The following is a 14,531-nucleotide window of genomic DNA, read 5'->3' as shown; positions in this document are numbered from 1 at the left end:
TTCCTTCCTCCCTCCCTGTCTCCCTCCCTTCCTTGCTTTCTTTTTCTTTCTTTATTGTTAAAGTATAGCTGTTTTACAATGTTGCATTCGTTTTAGGTGTACAGCAAAGTGATTCATATATATAAATATAAAATCTATTCTTTGTCGATTCGTTTCCCTTTTAGGTTATTACAAAATGTGGAGTATAGTTCCCTGTGCTACACAGTAGGTCCTTATCATTTATCTGTTTTATATATAGTAATATACCGACTCGATGGACATGAATTTGAGTATGCTCCGGCAATTGGTGATGGACAGGGAAGCCTGGTGTGCTGCAGTCCACAGGGTTGCAGAGTCAGACACGACTGAGCAACTGAGCTGACTGACTGAATGTCCATATGTTAATTCCACACTCCTAATTTTACCTTAAGTTTTAAGTGGAGAGCCCCAACAGTTGAAGAAAAAGTTGAGTTCAGACTTCCAATGTATGTATATGTATTTATGTTTATACATATTTCACTGTCACATAAAATGTCAAATAGTAGCAAAGCTGAATTTCTTTATTGATATAAGCCTACACAAAATAAAAATAGACAAAAACAGAAATGAAAGTTTAAAAATAGGAAATTGCAAAATGTCTTTGCATGTCCTAATAGATCGTTTCATGTGTTTCCTGGGCGCACACACTGCGAGGTGATTACTGAGCTCGAGCAGTGCTTTCCTGAGGGACAGACCCCTGGGAGCTGGTTAACATGCAGACTCTGATTCTTCGGGTCCGGGAGGGGCCTGGAAGTCTGCATTTCCCAGGTGATGCCAATGGAATTCTTTCGGGAACCACACTTGGCGTGGCCAGTATCTTGCTATCCAAAATATCCATAAGCCACTGAGATTTAGATGCTTGGGTTGAACAGATTGATATGGCATCTTCTGTCATTTTGGAATGATTGGCTCTGTCTCACGTTTTGCTGTTTCCAGGTAGACTCAGTGGGACGTGTATGACCTTCACTGCATCGCTGAATGATTGCCAATCGGAAAAAAACAAAAAGTGAAGGGCAACTGGGCAAGGTAAAAGTTTGTTGGCTCTTCATTTCTCTTGGCCTTTAAGATCCAATTATCTGTTTTTCTTCCTCTGAAGGGGTAGCAGAAACCCAGTGAGCCCCGTGAGCGGGCTCTGTGCTGGGTGCTTTCCACGTGCTGTTTCATTTCAGATCTGACTCTAATGGCAGAAACCAGTCTGAATACAAAGAGATCTGCTGTGTGCGTGTGTGTTTGTGTGTGTGTGTGTGTGTGTGTAAAGGGGGAGGGCTCAGCTTTCTCTTCTGACCCTCTCTCTGATCTGTCTTGACGGATGGACCAAACCATTCAAACTCCCTCTGCTCAGGGATGCAGCTGAGAGTTTCCCAGTTAGTGACAGAATCTGAGTGATTTGTAGGCATTTGTGTGCTGATTGTCTTGCCCTCTAGGCATGAACTGTGTTGTATCAGGAGGGCAAGAGGGTTCCAAATAGATTTAATATGCCTTGTATGAGCTTCAACCATCTGCCCGCCAGCTCTCAGTGTGAGCATAATATATGTTTCCAGAATCAAACACAAAGAGTCTGTTTTTTTTTTCCCTCTTTCTTTTTCCTTTTTTCAGAAGCTTTTAGTTCAGATCATTTGTCTTTTCCTTGTCTTTTGGGGGTAGGCTACCAGGGTCACCCTTTCTATAATTATATTGGCTTTCATTTTGTTTTCTGATTCCTCTGGCGTATTTAATTAAACGAGTTTCCCTTTCCTGCTTGCCATGTACCCCTGACAGAAACAAATCCTTGAAATTGGTACACATCCATGAAATCTTGTGATGCATCTATAAAGTGGTTGGAATTGAACTGCAACTATTCCCAGTGAGTACAGATTAGACCCTGGACATCTGAAAATTCTTCCCAGGCTAAATCCGAATGCTGTTTTTTTGAATAATGCAACTTGAACCTCCTCTCTTCTCTCAGTGGAAATTGTGTGACTGTTGATGGGCCTGTTCTAGTAGCTATAACTTGTTGTAGGACTCAAGTTATTCGGGTGGTGAGTGTCTTTACCCTGGAACCCTTGTGTCATTATAGGGATCTTAAGCTCTGAAAGAGATGAAGGTAAGTTAAGCCAATCACAGAGTTCTTAACTTCAAATCTCACTTAAGTTACAGGAATTTAGCAGAAGATTCAGGAAGCTCTTTACATGAGAGTTGGGTGGGAACACAATTAGAACTCTCCTAGCATCACTCAGCAAGCAACGGCTGGGCAGGGAGCGACTAGGGGAAAGTGGACTTTCAGTATTCTCTTGTAAAGGCTCTAGGGTATAGGGGTCAACATTCTTCAGTTCTGCTTATTTTTATTTAGTCCACAAAATTGGCATTGTTTGGTATTAGACAGTGTATGTTTAAAAACTGCTTCCTCTTTAAATGCATTTCACATTCAACTCTCCCTACAGGGGAGGCTAAGAGAGCTCCACCCCTTGTTGCTCTTCTCAGCTAATGACGATGGGGTTTAGGGAAAGCACGGAGGCTCTGGAGGACTGCCTGCATGCCTGGCCAGGCTCCATCTCTTTCTAGCTGTGTGACCTTGGGAAGGTAATAAACATCTCCGTGCTGTATTTTTTCTCAGATGTAAAGTAGGGATTATGATAGTGTTTCATTATGAGTTGATGAAATGATCAAATATAATAATGCATAATAATATATGTAAAGTACTGAGCGAGTGCCTGCCACATAGCAGCGTGTTGGCCACTGTTACTGTTATTACCATGGAGATGAAGGATGGAGAGGACTGAAAGCGTGGATTCCCCATAATGACTTGTGCTGTTCAGCTGCAGAAGATGATGTCTGGACACATCTCTGCCCCTGGAGGACTAAGAAGTCAGGGCTTGATGGCAACGAATGAAGGAAATAGAAATAGTATTTTTTTTAAAGCTTTAGTTTAAGTGTGTTGCTGCCATAGGTGTGTGGTTGGATGGGAACCATTCCTTCCTTCCTTTCAGGCAGGATTAGCCTTGCCCTCTCCTCCTTCTTTTAACCCCCAGGTGTTTAGACTTGATCTGAACTTGAGTCATTTTTTGTTTTGTTTGTGATGCTGATGGAGCCTTAGGGGGACCTTGTCCAGAACTCACTGAGTGTCTGATACAAAGCAGATCTGGGCCTCTGTGGGTAGTTAGAACTAAACAACCTTCAGGGGGATGGCATGCTTTGGGCCAGAGCCCAGAACCTGTCCATTCACTGTCCTAGCTATCTTTCCTGTGGACTTTTTAAGGACAGTGGCCACACCAATTAGAATGGACCAGTTGAAGGAGGGATGTGAAGCGATGAAATGCAAACAGAGATGGTGCTTGCCTCAAGCCCCTTCTGCTCCTTCTCCCTACCCCACCTTTTGGACCTTTAGCTTTCTGGCTCCCATGGGATCTCCTGTCTCACGTTCAGCTCTGTTTTTTCCTGCTGGTTCCCTATCTCTGCTCCATTGTCTGTGGCCTCTACGGCCACCATTGTTCAAGGCCGGGGGGGGGGGGGTGCCGTGGTCAGGACTCTGATCTTCCTTTGCCTGGTCTTAGCCACATTCCTGACTGCCGCAGCCCACTTGGCTCCAAGATTTCATATCAATGCCGCACTTGCTTCCCAAGTGCACTCTGGTTCTCCGCCCTTGAGCTGTGGTACTTCAGGGTATGGCGTAGCCTTGATACCACTGAGGGGTTAGTTGTTATGCAATATTAACTGGTTGGATAGCATCACCGACTCAGTGGACATGAACCTGGGCAAACTCCGGGGTATAGTGAGGGACAGGGAGGCCTGGTGTGCTGCACTCCATGGGGTCTCAAAGAGTCTGACACGACTTAGCAACTGAATAACAACAACATATAGTATCAGTCCTCTCATTGTCATTGGCGCTGACCTTGGCACTTCTACCAAAACCATGATGAACCAGACCCTTTCCCACAAGCATAATGACACTTGTATTAAGCCCCAAACAGGTGACGTATAACTTACTCTCTTAGTCTCTTAACACACCTGTAAGGCTGCAACTTTTCTATTTATTTGTTTGGCATCTTCAGATTGTATGTTTCTTGTGAGTCAAAATACAAGTTCCTTCCAGGGTTGGGTTGGAAGAGGATTGATATCACACTGAATGACTCAACCCCTTACACGTCCCAACTTCCTTTTGTGCTGACCATCAGCCAATTATGTTGGCCTAAGCCTTGAACCTTTCCTATACTAGGATATGTCTCCTTCCCATCCCAGACAGCCAGAGCAGGACTTTCTTCCAGGGAGCCCCTTTACAGCTTTTCAGATAACTAAACCTTGGCAACTCTGAAGTACAAGGACTGAAACTCCAAGTTACTGCATCAGAGGAATAAGCTTGGCTGGGATGTGGGAGTGGTATCTAAAGGCTGTGATGCTGAGTCCTTCTCTGTCCCTCCATCTCCCCCCTCCCCTCTTTCTCTCTCCCTCCCTCCCTCTTCCTTTCTCGCTTTCTCCCCTTTCTCATTTTTTCCTTTTGTTTTGCACCTAGCTCAAAGTAAAGCATTTTGGGGCATGATTTAGTAAAGATGTACAGGGGCACTGAGAAAATGACTCTGTGGAAAAAACATGGGCTATCAGGCGATTTAGAATCTGAGTCCCACTCCGCCAGTCTGCTAGCTGTGTAAACTTAGGCAAAAGCCTTAACCTCTCTGTGCCTCTCATTCTGTAAGTTTCTCTTGTTCTATTAGGGGGCGGGGAAGGAGGAAGTGGTAGGTTGGACTAAATTCTCAAAAACATTCTCTGATGGAAATGGGCTGTCCACAGTTAGCGTTGGAAAAGTCCTAGTGTATATTAGACTTTCCCACCTACCTTTTTGGTAAGGCAGACAGGGGTGCCCAGACAGAAGCCACACGCTCACTCATTGTACCAAGAAAGAAGTGAGGCAGATACTAAGTTTAAATCAATAGTATTGCTGGAGCACTGAAGATGAAACTGTTTTCCCCCCAAATTGTTTTGATTGCTGCCAGTAGCTGCTGTTTGGTATGAAATCCATTCAGATCATCAAAAACCAAAGGAACATACAGTGTGTGAAAAGATGCTGTAATTGGCACCATTGTAACTCTATACGGTGTGTGATCCTAGCTGGGAGGAAGGGAGGGTTGTTAGATAACTTGTAATCTAATTTTCTTTGTTGTAAAATAGAATGTTACCATTGTATTCCTGTGGAATTATAATTATACCATCTCAGCCAAGTAGAGCTGCCTTTCTCAGGAGGTGCTTAAAGAGCTCAATAGACATCCATTCAGCCTTGTAAACATAGTAAAACCTGGCTTGCTTGCATTTCTCTCGACTGAAAATTTCTATTAGCCAGCCTCTCCCTTCATCCTTCCTATAGGGAAAAATGATTTTAATGCTGGTGAACCCGACATCCCAAGAGACACTGAAGTGCCTTCTGAATCATCAAAGAATTATGAAACCTTCCATAGAGTTTCAGTGTTAATTGCAATTTATGACAGCCTAATTTTTTGAAAAGTGGTAATTCAAGTGTTGCATAAGTGATAATTAGTAGTAATAGTTGATTAATCAGATTGCTCTATTTTCTGACCACATTGAGGTACAGTATTTACAGTAACTGCAATACTGGCTCTTTCTCAGTGCCATGAAGGAAGCAGGGTAAATGAAAGTAGTATTCTCTATTTTATCATCATTATTGTTATTTAAAATTTTTATTTATTTTTTAATTGGTGGGAAATTGCTTTAAATTTTGTGTTGGTTTCTATTGTAGAACAACTTAAATCACTCATATAATTAAATATATATATTCCTTCCCTCTTGAGCCTCCTTCCCCTCCCCCAGCTCCACCCCTCTAGGTCATCACAGAGCACCAGGCTGGGCTCCTTGTGTTATTTAGCAACTTCCCACTAGCTATCCATTTACACATGATAGTGTATATCTGTCAATGTTGCTTTCTCAGTTCAACCCATCCTCACCTTCCCCCGCTGTGTCCACAAGTCTGTTCTATACTAGTTTCATCAGTACCTTTCTTCTATATTCCATATGTATATGTATTAATATTTGATACTTATTTTCCTCTTACTGACTTACTTCACTCTGTATAAGAGGTTCTGTGTTCATCTACCTCACTAGAACTGACTCAAATTCGCTTTTTGTTGCTGAATAATATTCCATTGTATATACGATATCCTTTATCCATTCATCTGTTGATGGACACTGAGGTTGCTTCCCTGTCCCGGCTCTTGTAAATAGTGCCGCATTAAGCACTGGGATACATGTGTCTTTTAGAACTGTGATTTTTCTCGGTGTATATGCCCAGTTGTGGGGTTGCTGGGTTTATGGTAGATTTACTCCTAGTTTTTTTTTAAGGAATCTCCATACTGTTTCCCATAATGGCTGTATCAGTTTACTTTTCCAACCAACAATGCAGGGGGCTTCCCTTTTCTCCACGCCCTCTTCAGCACTTATTGTTTATATTTTTTTGTGATGGCCATTCTGACTAGTGTGAGGTGATACCTCATTGTAGTTCTGGTTTGCATTTCCCTAACAATGAACATCATGTCATGTATGCCTTATTATTTTTTATTAAGGTATAATTGACATACAATATTACATTAGTTTCAAGTGTGATATGGTCACTACTTACTGTAGCGTTCTATACTGTACTGTAGCGTTCTATACTGTTCTATAGTGTTCTACACTGTTCTATAACTAAATGTAGTTATAGAATTTCTTTCCTGCACTAAGAAATTTTAAGATTTACTCTTGCTGCTGCTGCTGCTGCTAAGTTACTTCTAGGCTCCCACCATCCCTGGGATTCTCCAGACAAGAACACTGGAGTGGGTTGCCATTTCCCTCTCCAATGCATGAAAGTGAAAAGTGAAAGTGAAGTCGCTCAGTCGTGTCTGACTCTTAGCAACTCACAAATACACAGTACAGTATTTTTAACTATAGTTATCATGCCACACATTACATCCTCATGAGTTATTTATTTACTTTATAGCTGGGAGATTGTACCTTTTGATCTTCTTCACCCATTTCAGACCCCCCACCCTACCTTTAGTCCCTGCCTCTGGCAACCACCAATGTGTTCTCTGTATCTATGAACTTGGTTTTTGTTTTTGTTTTTGAGATGTGAGATTGTATGGTACTTGTCTTTCTCTATTGGACTTATTTCACTTAGCATAATGTCCTCCAGGTCCATTCATATTGTCAAAAATAGCACAATTTTATTCTTTTTATGGTTAAATAATATTCCATTATATTTATGTGTGATATTTTCTTTATTCATTCATCTGTTGATGGAGACAGTAGTATTCCATATAGCCTGGCAGGCGTACATTATTACTCGTTACGGGCAAATGGCAAATGGTCATTTCCAGAACTTATTCTTCAACTTTTTCGTTAACTTTTAAAATAGATGAGAAGAGAAAACAGGTAAATTATCCAAATATATTATATTTGCTTCTTATGGCTTTGCAATCCCCAGAGTCCTTGCTGATAACTAGACTATTAGCTGTTACAGTAAAGGTGAGTAAAATTGAATTTTGTATGATATTTAGCAGAGCCTCTTCACAAACAGAGGTTTCTTAAGGGGAGAATCAGTGCAGTAGACTTAATTGTGTTAATTGGTCCATTCTAAATGTGTTATGAAAGGGATAAGATCTTGAGTCAGTTAAGATTACCTTGATAACTTTTTAAAATGCTCAAGTACTTAATAATGGGATGTTTAAAAAGTATTAGAATTGGGGTTATATTCAGGTTCACTGCAAAGAAATAGAAAAATTCAGGAATATGTAAGAAGAAAAAAAAAAATCCATTATTCTATCACCCAGAGAGAACTATGATTGCCTTTGGTATATAGCCTTCCATTTTCTTCTTATGTATACATGCAAACATTTTACAAAGTTAGCATATACTACATGTACTATATGCTGCCACCATACAACATTACATAAAGGACATTTTTTAGGTTAATAAGTATATTCTTTAAAAACATACTTAATGCTGAGTATGTTTATGAATCATAATTTATCATTACAGTCTTCTATCATCAGACTTTAAGTGGTTTACAAATTTTGGCTTTATACTGCTTCAACAATTTATGGTTTGCTCATTCATTTGCCAATCCATCCCTCCAATCAGTTTTTACTGAGTACAGTGTGCCAGGCTCTGGGTCAGTAATTAAGGACATATAATTAATCATAATCTTCCTTATAGTTAACATTTATTACCATTTCTAACTATGGACTAGGAACTTTATAACTATCTTAATTATATGAATAGGTATTAGTATAATAATTATTCTAATAAGTTCAGTTCAGTCACTCAGTTGTGTCCGACTCTTTGCGACCCCATGAATCGCAGCATGCCAGGCCTCCCTGTTCATCACCATCTCCCGGAGTTCACTCAGACTCACGTCCATCGAGTCTGTGATGCCATCCAGCCATCTCATCCTCTGTCGTCCCCTCCTCCTCCGGCCCCCAATCCCTCCCAGCATCATAGTCTTTTCCAATGAGTCAACTCTTCACATGAGGTGGCCAAAGTACTGGAGTCTCAGCTTTAGCATCATTCCTTCCAAAGAAATCCCAGGGTTGATCTCCTTCAGAATGGACTGGTTGGATCTCCTTGCAGTCCAAGGGACTCTCAAGAGTCTTCTCCAACAACACAGTTCAAAAGCATCAATTCTTCAGCACTCAGCCTTCTTCACAGTCCAACTCTCACATCCATACATGACCACAGGAAAAACCATAGCCTTGACTAGACGGACCTTCGTCGGCAAAGTAATGTCTCTGCTTTTGAATATGCTATCTAGGTTGGTCACAACTTTTCTTCCAAGGAGTAAGCGTCTTTTAATTTCATGGCTGCAATCACCATCTGCAGTGATTTTGGAGCCCCCCAAAATAAAGTCTGATGCTATTTCCACTGTTTCCCCATCTATTTCCCATGAAGTGATGGGACCGGATGCCATGATCTTCGTTTTCTGAATGTTGAGCTTTAAGCCAACTTTTTCGCTCTCCTCTTTCACTTTCATCAAGAGGCTTTTTAGTTCCTCTTCACTTTCTGCCATAAGGGTGGTGTCATCTGCATATCTGAGGTGATTGAGATTTCTCCCGGCAATCTTGATTCCAGCTTGTGTTTCTTCCAGTCCAGCGTTTCTCATAATGTACTCTGCATATAAGTTAAATGAGCAGGGTGACAATATACAGCCTTGATGCACTCCTTTTCCTATTTGGAACCAGTCTGTTGTTCCATGTCCAGTTCTAACTGTTGCTTCCTGACCTGCATACAGATTTTTCAACACGCAGGTTAGGTGGTCTGGTATTCCCATCTCTTTTAGAATTTTCCACAATTTATTGTGATCCACACAGTCAAAGGCTTTGGCATAGTCAATAAAGTGGAAATAGATGTTTTTCTGGAACTCTCTTGCTTTTTCCATGATCCAGCGGATGTTGGCAATTTGATCTCTGGTTCCTCTGCCTTTTCTAAAACCAGCTTGAAGATCAGGGAGTTCACAGTTCACGTATTGCTGAAGCCTGGCTTGGAGAATTTTGAGCATTACTTTACTAGCATGTGAGATGAGTGCAATTGTGCGGTAGTTTGAGCATTCTTTTGCATTTCTAATAAGTTAGTATAGTAATATTAACTAATTAAATCCTTATGAGGTAGATAAGGAAAACAAATAAGGAAACAGAGGTTTATCTAACTGAGGTGACTTGGCCCAGATCACTTCAATTTAGTACTTGCAAGAACCAGAATTCAAATCCATGCAACCTGACTCCAGTCCTGCTCTTGTAACCACAGTGGCTACTATGTCAATAAAAAGCACACTCTCTTGCCCCTAGGAAACAATTTTGATTATAATGCTCTTTGAATCATTTTGTTTTTTAAAATTTGATTTCTGACTGCTTTCTTAGGATAAAGTCTAAAACCAGAAATGCTGAGTCAGGGCTTCCCTGGTGGCTTAGTGGTAAAGAATTCAGTGACCAATGCAGGAGACACAGGGTTCGATCCCTGGTCTGGGCAGATCCCACACCTGAAGAACAATTAAACCCACGCATCATAGCTATTGAGCCTGTGCTCTGGAGCCTGGGAGCCACAGCCAGGGAAGCCCGTGTGCCCTAAAGCCCGTGCTCTGCAGCCGGAGAAGCCACCGCAGTGAGAGGCCCTGACATCGCAACTGAGTAGCCCCTGCTCACTGCACTAGAGAAAGCCCATGCACAGCAACGAAGACCCAGTGCAGCCAAAAATAAATAAAATTATGTCAAAAATCTACATTATATTATAAAAAGAAGAAATGCTGGGTCAAATATTATGAATAATCCTAGTGAATAATACTGTGGTCAAGGTCCTAAAGGAGGGAGGACCAGGGATGAGAAGACTGTCTTTCTATGTCTCTATCTATCCACCCATCTATCCCTCCTTTCGTACATCCATCTGGGGTCTCTGTTGTTGCTCTACCATCAAGGGAGACAGCAGGAGATAGATCTAGTAGTGATTCAGACCTGGGCAGGCTTGGAGATGGTGTGGGCAATGCTCTTCCCATCAAGGCAGAGGCAGTGGGTACCTGCCCTTCAGGAGTGTTTCTCGTGACAGTATATGATGCAGGATGGCAGAGGGGAGGCAGCAGGGATATGAAGAGCTCCTCAAAGGAGTGAGTCTAGATCACAAGTGTGAGTGTACAGCCCCGTAAGATGACTGTCATTACAAGAAAGTGCCTCCACCTCACACCAGTCAGAATGGCCATTATCAAAAAATCTACAAATAATAAATGCTGGAGAGGATGTGGAGAGAATGTAAATTGTTACAGGCATCATGGAGCACTGGACTGCACTGTTGGTGGGAATGTAAACTGATTCAGCCATCCTGGAGAACAGTATGAAGACTTCTTGAAAAAACTGGGAATAAATCTACCATATGACCCAGAAATCCCACCACCGGGCATATGCCCTGAGAAAACCATAATTAAAACATGTACCTCAATGTTCATAGCAGCATTTACAATAGGCAGGACATGGAAGCAACCTAGATGTCCATAGATAGAGGAATGGAATAAGAAGTTGTGATACACACACACACACACAGTGGAATATGACTCAGCCATAGAAAGGAACAAATTTGAGACAATTCTAGGGAGGTGGATGAACCTAGAGCCTGTTTTACACAGAGTGAAGTAAGTCAGAAAGAGAAAAACAAGTATCATATATTAACACATATATATGGAATCTAGAAAAATGGTACTGATGAACCTATTTTCAGGGCAGGAATAGGAACTGAGACATAGAGAATAGACTCATGGACACAGCAAGGGAAGGAGAGGATGGGATGAATTGAGAGAGTGGCATTGAAATATGTACATTAAAAAGGGGAGGGGGCTCAGATGGTAGAGACTCTGTCTGCATTGTAAGAGACTAGGGTTTGATCCCTGGGTCAGGAAGATCCCCTGGAGAAGGGAATGCATTGACATATATACATTACCATGTGTAAACTAGATAGCTAATGGGAAGTTGCTATATAATGAAGGGAGCTCAGCCTGGTGCTTTGTGACAGCCTAGAGGGGTGGGTTGTGGTGGGAAGTGGGAGGGAAGTTCATGACGGAAGGGACATGTGAATCCCTATGGCTTAGTCATGTTGATGTATGGTGGAAACCAAGACAACATTGTAAAGCAATTATCCTTCAATTAAAAATAATAAAAAAGAAAATGCCTCTATTCACTAAAAATCACTAGTTCAGTTAAAGATTTTCTTATTTCAGTTAGTATTTAATATAGCCTTCCTTGTTCCTAAACCATAAATTACTCATATATGGCAAGTGACTCTCTGTAAATATTCTTTCTGTTCCTTAAATTTCATATTTTTTCTTAAATTCTACTCCCCAAATGAACATTACCTGTACTTTGCCAACTTTCTGTCACGTAGTATCATGTAATAGCAAAAACACAGACCTGACTGGCAGTTGAACTAGGTTTAATTCCTATCTCTGCCATGAACCTGCTGTATGGTGTTGGCCAGTCTTTTAAATTCTTGATTTCTTACCTTTAAAGTCATACAGAGTTGTAATGACACTCACATGAAGTGCTATGAGCAGAAAAAAAAATAACAGTTAACCTATATTGAGTTCTTATTTTACTTATCACAAAATAAGACACTGTTCTCAGTGTTTAAAATGCAAACATGTACTTTCCTCAGAATAATCACATGGTAAGCTGGATTCCAAATAGCTCTATGGCTTTTACCCTTGGTTTTCCCTCTGTGATTGTTACATTATGTGGGACTTTGAAGATGTGATTACGTTGACTAATCAGTTGACCTTAGGACAGGAAGATGATCTAGGTGGGCCTGGATGTTATAATTGTGTAATCACATGAGCCTCTTTAAAGTGAAAAGTCTTCTCTGGCTGTTTGAAGAAAAAGAAGTTAGAGAGGTCTGAAGCATGAGAAGGACTCAAGACGATTGTTGTTTAGAAGATGGAAGACGTCACATGAGAAGGAATCTGGGCAACCTCTCTGAGCGGAGGGTGGGCACTCTGCTGACAACTACAAGGAAACAAGGACTACAGACCTATAGCTGCAGGGAATTAGTCTGTCAACCTGTTTGTTTTTAAAAATAATTATTTATTTATTTTTGGTTGCACTGGGTCTTTGTTGCTGCACACTGGCTTTCTCTAGTTGCAGTGAGCAGCTGTGGTTCATGGGCTTCTCATTTTGGTGGCTTCTCTTGCTGTGCAGCACACGGGGTTCAGTAGTTGTGGTGTGTGGGTTCAGTAGTTGCAGCTCGTGGGCTCTAGAGCTTGGGCTTCAGTAGTTGTGGGGCACGGGCTTAGTTGCCCTGTGGCATGTGTAATCTTCCCACAGCAGGGATCAAACCTGTGTCTCCTGCCTTGCCAGGTGGATTCTTAACCACTGGACCACTAGGGAAGTCCAAAGCTGAATATTTATAGCTAGAATACAAAGGACAAAACCAGAGATGTCAAAGAGACTTTGTTTTTGATAATCTCTTTACTGCAAAAAAAAAAAAAAAACTTGAATGAAAAAAGTTTGAGAAGCACTGAGCTGATATATTCAAAGTAATTTACACATTTCCTTCATATTCTGTTCCCTAAATTTACAGTGAGTTTGTTGTATCAGGTAGAATTCTGGAATGAGAATCAGGAAATGGACCCAGCTATTCATCACCATCCATCCAACCATCCATCTTCTACTCATGGTGTCCAACAAGCATTTGTAGGGTGCTCCTAAGACAATGTGATTTGATGAAGTAACACGGGCTCTGCTAGTTCTGTTTCCTTGCATTTAAAACTGACTAGGTGATGTGACAAACCTCTATTACCAATGGGATGCTATTACAGTTCTTGTATGTGCTGACCTCAGGGTTTCACAAGGTAGGGCAGCCTGGGTACCTCCCACCTGCAGCGGAATCTCCTGGATGCTTAATAAAAAAGCAGATCCTGAGGTTGCCCCAAACCCTCTGAATCAGAAACACTGGAGGTTGGAGCCCAGTACTTCTGGTTTTAAACAAGCTTTCCGAATTATTCTCATCTACACACTTCAAGTTCCATATGTATAGCTATGTTGTTGTTCAGTCAGCAAGTCCTGTCGGACTCTGCGACCCCATGGACTGGAGCTCGCCAGGCTTCCCTGTACCTCACCACCTCCTAGTTTGTACAAGTGCATGTTCATTGAATCTGTGATGCCATCCAACCATCTCATCTCTGTTGCCCTCTTCTCCTTCTGCCTTCAGTCTTTTCCAGCATCAGGGTCTTTTCTGGCTGCCAAATAAATATGTAAGGTAGATTCTCGTGTCCTAAAATTATCTCCCTTATTAAGACAAGCCTCACAGGTTTGGAAAGAAAACAGGACCATACCCGTGTGCATCAACCTGCTGGCCATGTCCATCCGTCCCCCGCCCCACCCCCACTCCAGCCAAGGTTGTGATTATGGAGCATGTTTGTGCCCAGATAGCTCCCTATCTGTGCCCTGTACCTGCAAAGTCACCTTTCCCCTTCTGGGGCAGTGCCTGTCCCATGCATGATGAGGGGTTACAGGGAGAACGTGAGCGGGAGTCCCCCTCCCAGGCTTCGGGAGCCTTTTCCCTTCCCCGAGGGAGGGTGGGGCCGGCGCCGGCCGCCGGGGGAGCCCCTGCGGGCAGCGCGCGCCTGGCAGCCGTCACCCTGCGGGTCAGCCGCGGCCGGAGGCAGCCTTTCCCACCTCCCTTGGCGCGGAGAGGGGAAACCGGAGAAGTGGGTCACTCCGGCCGGCCCCGTCCGCCCACCCTCCCCGGCCTCGCCTCCCGCTCTCCCGCCGAGCCTCAGGCCTGGGCCGCGGCCGAAGCGGTGTGGCTGGAGCGGCGCCGCCCGGGGCCGGGCCTCCGGTGCCCGCGCCTCGGCGCTCTGCCCGCCAGTGCCCTTGCCCGCGCGCGGCGCCCGTCCTGCGGCGCGTTGGCCCTCCCGCCCCGCCCTCGGCGGGGCCCTTCCCGGCACTCGGGCGAGAGTGACATTCAGCGGGAAAGGCTAGCGCAGACGGCGGCGCCCCGCTCCCGGGCGGACCCGGCCGCGCGCACTC

The sequence above is a fragment of the Oryx dammah genome, unplaced genomic scaffold (genome assembly GCF_014754425.2).
Source record: "Oryx dammah isolate SB20612 unplaced genomic scaffold, SCBI_Odam_1.1 HiC_scaffold_3, whole genome shotgun sequence".
NCBI classification, from domain to species: Eukaryota; Metazoa; Chordata; class Mammalia; order Artiodactyla; family Bovidae; genus Oryx; species Oryx dammah.
This window is presented reverse-complemented; position numbering follows the sequence as displayed.